Raw genomic sequence first — 6,518 nt, 5'->3', positions numbered from 1 at the left:
CTGTTGGGGTCCGCCTGCCGGCGCCATCCCTCCTTGTTGTTGTTCACCCTCGAGCGTTAATGCGTAATAATTTAATAAGTACTTTTTGTTTATAGTAAAAACACAGTAAAGCTTCCAAAATTCCTTTCTAAATCATTCAAGCTCCATTTTAATTCATTCAAGTCTCAATAAATTCATAAAAATGTCTAGAATCCATTAAAATGGTTTTGTCTCTTGTTTAGTATATTTATAGCATGTTTTGAGTGCGTGCTTTGTTTGTCGTATAGAATTTCGCAGTTCCGAAGCTCCCGTTTATTACGAGGTGGTCACTAAAGTTCCTCCAGCTCAGCAGCAAGGCAAGTCATACATACGCATTGATCATATTGTACCTATTTGTAAATTCCTCGCTTTTTTCTTAAAATCGCATTGTTTTATAATGTCACGAGGGATGGATACGTAATGTAACTCAGCCTTTGTTATTCTATATCATTGATAGCTTGGGATATAAAATGATTAGATGATTGGTTTAGGTGATGCTTAGCCATGCTTAGATCAATTAGTGCACTATGGGTTCCACACTAATTCTTAGTCCTTAATTTAATGATGGAATACCACCATGATATTAATTAAACTAAAACATGACAAATGGTTGGTTGTGGGTCTATGGTTTTGATAGTAGCACCCCATGGCAATTAAGGACCTGTTCTTGGGAAACTCTGGAAGAATTACCCGTACTTACCACAAGTCAACGTGGGCAATGATTGGATTTGGAGTGTGGCTTCTTTCTAACCGAGTACCAACGATAGGGTGGGCGTGATAAAGTAGGATGGGTCCTGTGACGACCTCTGCTACTTCCGAATCCACCTAGGCATGAGTGGGGGTTGTCCACTGCTGGTTTAGGGGTGGGGGCAAAACCTGATGTGGGTGCGATTTGTTAGGAAGGGTTATATGAAGAGTCCTGTCAGAACCTCTTTCCAAGGTAGCATGGTGGTATTGAGGCGCATGGTACCATGTCGTGGGGCTGTCTTGTGGGTAAAGTTGTATACCTCTGATCAGAGTAAAGCTATTCGAATAGTCGTGCCCGCGGCTATGGGCGGTCAACCAGATTCACCGTGATTAGTCTCACCTTAATAATTTGATATATTGAACTGGTTTAGTGTTGGGCATGTTTCAACGTGATTTAGCGTTGAGCAGTGATGTTTAATATTGATTAATTTATATCTACTGTTTTACTATATTCAAATTGTGATCTGAAAATGCTGCTTATGCAAATAACCCATAGCTCTCCTTTGGTATTATTCTGCATCGTGCCTTCTATTGGTTGTTGTTATGGCTTGTTAAATACTTAGTCTTATTTTATTTTTCCCCCAACACTTAGAAGCAGAGTATTATTCGGATGAAGATTATTGGGAAGAGTAGGCTTGTTGCGGTCTTGCGGACGTCAAGGATGCCTGTGGATTTGGAGACGCTATGTTTTCCCAAGAGATGGATGATTAGCTAATTCGATTATTTATTTCCGCTACATATGTAAGACTTATTTATATTTTTGTAAGACATAGATCTGTGTATTAATATTATCGTTTGTGTATCTTGGCTAGTCTGAACAGATATTTCAATACACATTCTGCTTGAAATTCGGATCAGCGAATTTTTGGACGTGACAGGCTGCTAGCTGGGAGTCTGGGACCCCTGAGCTCTAGCTCCTGCCCGCCCGTCGCCCATCATGGCATGGTCGTAGGACACAACCAGCGGCCTTTTCTTGGCTTCCTGTATGTATCTATGCTGATCTAGCTAATTTGTGATTAGTGAATTCATAAATATTCCACTGCCAATTTGTGATTTTATTGGCAATGAAGTCCATCCAATGGGTGAGAGTCGGTTGAATCTCTGCTCCCGACTTGGTGGTGTTTGAATGTTCTGAAGATGAAGATGAAGATAAAGATTAAGTTTTTCACGTAAAACGATGTGGTAATAGCGTGTAATTAATTGAGTTTTAATTATTACAAACTTAAAAAATGAATTAATCTTATATTTTAGAACAACTTTCATATAAAAAATTTTCGCACCAAACACACCGTTTAGCAGTTTGAAAAGCGTGCCACGAGTTTCTAAAAATTTATCCAACTTTTGTTGGAGAAAAGAACAGGACGGTGCTAGATGCTTCTTGTATTGCAAAGCATGTCATAAAGATTGACAAAACAGCCGCTATAACATAACAGACTTTGAGTTGAGTTGTGACTTCTACTACCTCCGTCCCAAAATAAATGCAGCCGTGGATATCCGTATCCAACCTTTGACCATCCGTCTTATTTAAAAAATTTATGAAAAAATTAAAAGAAATTAGTCACACATAAAATACTATTCATGTTTTATCATCTAATAGCAATAAAAATACTAATCATAAAAAAATTTCTAATAAGATGAACGGTCAAACGTTGAACATGAATAGTGCAAAACTGCATTTATTTTGGGACGGAGGGAGTACTTGTTTTGCATTTGTATCACATTTTAACTAATTTTATACATGTTTTATTGGTGTTCGAAAATTTTATTATGTGATGTGAACCTGTGAAGTAGGACTATCCAACGAAAACTTACTAGCTACGCCATTAGTTGTCGTACATTTTTTTTTAAATGTGCTAGGCATGATGTTTACCACTCTCTAAGCTGGACTGGGATTACTGGTATTCAATGAAGACCAGATCAGTATGTCGTGCCACCCATCATTCTGCTTCGTTTGCTTGCTTGTTTACACAAACCCACAGCTTGGTGTTTACAGCTGTACTAACGGCTTTTTCAATAGAGTACGATCAGTTTATTCACCGAAAGATAAAGTATATATATATATAAAAAAAAGAAGGCGACCAGCTTAACGGCTAGTCCCGTAACAGGCGGAGGAGAGAGAGACTTTCCGACCAGCCCGTTACCCATCCATCCCCACCGTCCGTCCCGGATCGGGCTCACCCTGATCCTGCCACGTGTCCACGTGCCCTGAACTAGCCGTTACGTCCTTGCGTCCCCGCCTGGTCCCCGCCGTGAGACGCACACACGTTCGCTGCCAGGTGGGTCCCACCTAGCCGGGCCCGCGTGTCAGCGTCATGGTGGCGTGTCCCCAGGTGGTGTGCCCCACGTTGGCGGAAGGGAATCTGATCTAACGGCTAGTTTTCTCCGCAGCCGCCTATAAATACCGTCTCCTACCCGCCTCGCCAACCACCACACATCCAGCGTCCATCTCTCCCACTAGCGCGAATCTCAAAGCACTTCTGCCTCGTCTTCTCCGGCGAAGAGACCACCACGACCACCGCATCAATGGCCCGCCTCGCCGTCGCCGCCGCCGCCGCCGCGCTCGTCGCCATTCTCTCCGCCGTGGCGGTGACAGCGCAGAGCCCGAGCGCCGCCCCGAAGATGGCCCCGCTGCCGCCGCCGCCGAAGATGGCGCCCCTGCCGCCTCCCCCGGCGGCCAAGGCCCCCACCGCCTCGGCGCCGTCGCCGGTGACGGCGGCCTCGCCGCCGGCCCCGCCGATGTCCCCGGCCTCGTCGCCCTCCGACGCGGCGGCTGCGGCGCCGGGCCCCGCCGACGCCGGCGCCGCGACGGCCCCGTCCAGCGGCGTGTCCGCGCCCGCACTCGCGCCCGCCGCGGCCGGGAAGAGCGCCGCCGGCGCCGTCTCCGCCTCCTTCCGCCTCGTCGCTGTCGCCGGTGCGTTGGCCGCCGCCGCCGTCGTGTTCTAGATTTAGAATTTTAGATAGCCGCGGCTTCGCCGCCGCTGCTGTTGATACTTGTACTCTACCGCCACTCTGTTCTCGTTTTTTTCCCCATTCTTTATTTGTTTGATTAATTCGAGACCGAGAGGGAGATTGATTGAAAATGAGATATTATTCGGGTTTTTTTTTCAAGCGGAAATGATTATCATTACATGCTTCATAGAAGATAAGTGAAGTAATTTCGTAGAACATTATCTGAAAAAGTTTGATAAATTCTTCTCCCATTTGTTGCTCTGCTTAACAGGGGAATATTAACAATTGAATTAACCGATTCGACGAAATATTGGCTAAAGACCTAAGAGGTTTTGCACAAACAATCTGAACATTTGTACAGAGCTGAAGTTGAGTTCTCTGAAAATTTAGTGCTTCTTAATGGTGCCTCTTGTGCCATGCTTGTGACGATCATCGTCTTCACGTCCTCTTCGATTTCGTCAACCTGTAGAAACAGTCAATTCGATTGATAATTTCTGGTGGGGAGCAGGAGCATGCTGTTCACAAGCTCGCATAGTAAAAAAAAAAAATCCGGTTTTTCCGGAAACCATGCCCCCACCATTTGTCTCATTTTACCGACAAGTTCAAATTCAAAAATTGAAATCATAGCTATCTGCCTACCCGCCAGAAAAATTCAAATTGAAATTTGAATCCATAGCCTACGCTGTTTTTGGTACCAGAAGACGCCTATCTTCATTGTAGTAGTCTTTATATGATTCAAAATTATTCTAAAATACTTATCTTATTGTAGTAGTCTTTATAGTAGTCCAAAAAATACTTTCGGCAGATGAGATAGTTCCAAATATTGAAGCAATATTCTCTTTTGGAATCATCGTATCTTATCTAATCTCTGAACCAAACACATAAGGGGGTGTTTAGATAGGGCTAAAACTTTTTAGCTCATGTCACATCGGAGTTTGGACGCTAATTTAGAGTATTAAACATAGACTAATAAAAAAAACTAATTTTATAAATGAGAGCTAATTCGCGAGACGATTTTTTAAGCCTAATTAATCTATAATTATTAAAAGTTTACTGTAGCATCACATTGTCAAAATCATGGCGTAATTAGACTCAAAAGATTCGTCTCGCGAATTAGTTCAACCTTATGGAATGGGTTTTGTAATTAGTGTATGTTTAATACTCCAAATTAGTGTGCAAACATCCGATGTGACAGAGACTTGGAATAAGTCCCTGAAAACCAAACAACCCCTAGAAATAGAATGATCCCATCCCGAGACATCTCTTCAACCAAACACATGCCTAAAGTATTAGTTATCTCATGCATCATCTTTCATTTAAATTTCTTCCTATGATATACTCTCGAATATCACTCCACTATCCACATCATTTAACAAGTGCCAATATAGCCTTTTTTTTTCATAAAAAGTCTTAATGTATGTTAAATTATCTATATCATTGTAGTAGTATGTATTTTGGGACGGAGACAGTGGTAGAATAAAGTAGAAGCAACATAAAGGTCAGGGTTTCAGTGTTGCTTAAAGCCATGGAGTACCATCGTTTTCAGCAATCCAGTGTTGGGCAAAATAGCAGATTTCTTACTCCTCTGTTATGGAAGCTGCAAAACTGTGATCAGATAAGGATTAATTAATGGTTAGTACTAACCTTGTGGATGATGTCGTGGGCGAGATGAGCCTCCTCGGCGACCTCCCTGGACGCGCGCTCCACCAGCGCCGCTGCCCGCCGCAGCGCCCCGTGCTCCGGCAGCTGCTCCGCCTCCGCCACCTCCGCCGACGCCTTCTCCACCGCCGCGGCCACCTCCTCCACCACCTCCGCCGTCGTCTCCGCCGCGTCCTTCACCATCTCCACCTCGCCTGCAATTAACGGCCGTCCAACGAATCTCAGATCGTGTTCCTGTCCGATATGAATTAATCGCAAGAACCAATTCGTGTGTGTTTTATGTGTGTCTGTGTTGCTTTTTTACTTTGGATTCGGAGAAGCGTCGCCCACTTGGACTGCAAGAACGGCGCCATGGCGGTGAGGACGGAGCCGACGACCAATCTTGCCCTGGCAACAGAATTAGGACAAGACGGAATAAAATTTCGTGGTAAAATTGGAAAGCGCAACTGATTGGGTGGTTTAAATCTCGGTGTCCACGAATATTATGCACATGCAAATAAGTTTTCATAACCAGTTTAGTTTTCATAACGAATATTATGCCCAGGAATATTATGCACATGTATTCGTGAAGGTGCGAGTGCGGTGTTCCGTGTGTAGTGGCGTTGTGCTCCTCTGCCGTTTAATCGAAGAAAAAAAAATTCGTGGCAAAATGCGTGCAAGATCGATCAATATTACAGCGCGCGACGGGCTGGCTAGCTGTGTACCAGGTGAAGAGAGGGGCTGTTCCTTCTTTGCCATGCCGGCGCGGTGATCCTCCCGTGTCCGCCGCGCCGCCGCCGCCGCCGCCGGCGGTGGTGGCCTCTCTGCACATGACACCACGACGGCAAACTCAGCGGCCGGCAACCTGACGACAGAGAGACCACACGGCGACAGAGACAGCAGGTGGAGCAGAGTAACGTACATGCGATCCACCCTGGACAAGAACGGCCTCCGTTGATCCAGCGCCGGTGCTCGCGCCGCCGGTGTCCCCGCGGTGGCGCCGCCGCCGAGGCGGACGGTTCGCCGGAGCCCCTGGCAGTAGAGCGACGCCACGGACCTGACAAGGGCCGACATTTTTCACAACGATCGACCGCGATATATCGGAGTAAATGTCTATTTGATCACCGGCCTATATATACACGTCCACATATATATATAGTTCAGGT

At 45.3% G+C, this 6,518-nt stretch overlaps 1 pseudogene; it reads right to left on the bottom strand.

The window, feature by feature from the left end:
• Positions 1-4,010: 4,010 nt before the first annotated feature.
• Positions 4,011-6,495, bottom strand: LOC127786071 (uncharacterized; annotated as a pseudogene).
• Positions 6,496-6,518: the final 23 nt, after the last annotated feature.

The sequence above is a fragment of the Oryza glaberrima genome, chromosome 10, assembly GCF_000147395.1.
Source record: "Oryza glaberrima chromosome 10, OglaRS2, whole genome shotgun sequence".
Taxonomy (NCBI): Eukaryota; Viridiplantae; Streptophyta; class Magnoliopsida; order Poales; family Poaceae; genus Oryza; species Oryza glaberrima.
Note: the sequence above shows the minus strand (reverse complement) of the source record. Positions and strands in the feature narration are given on the sequence as shown.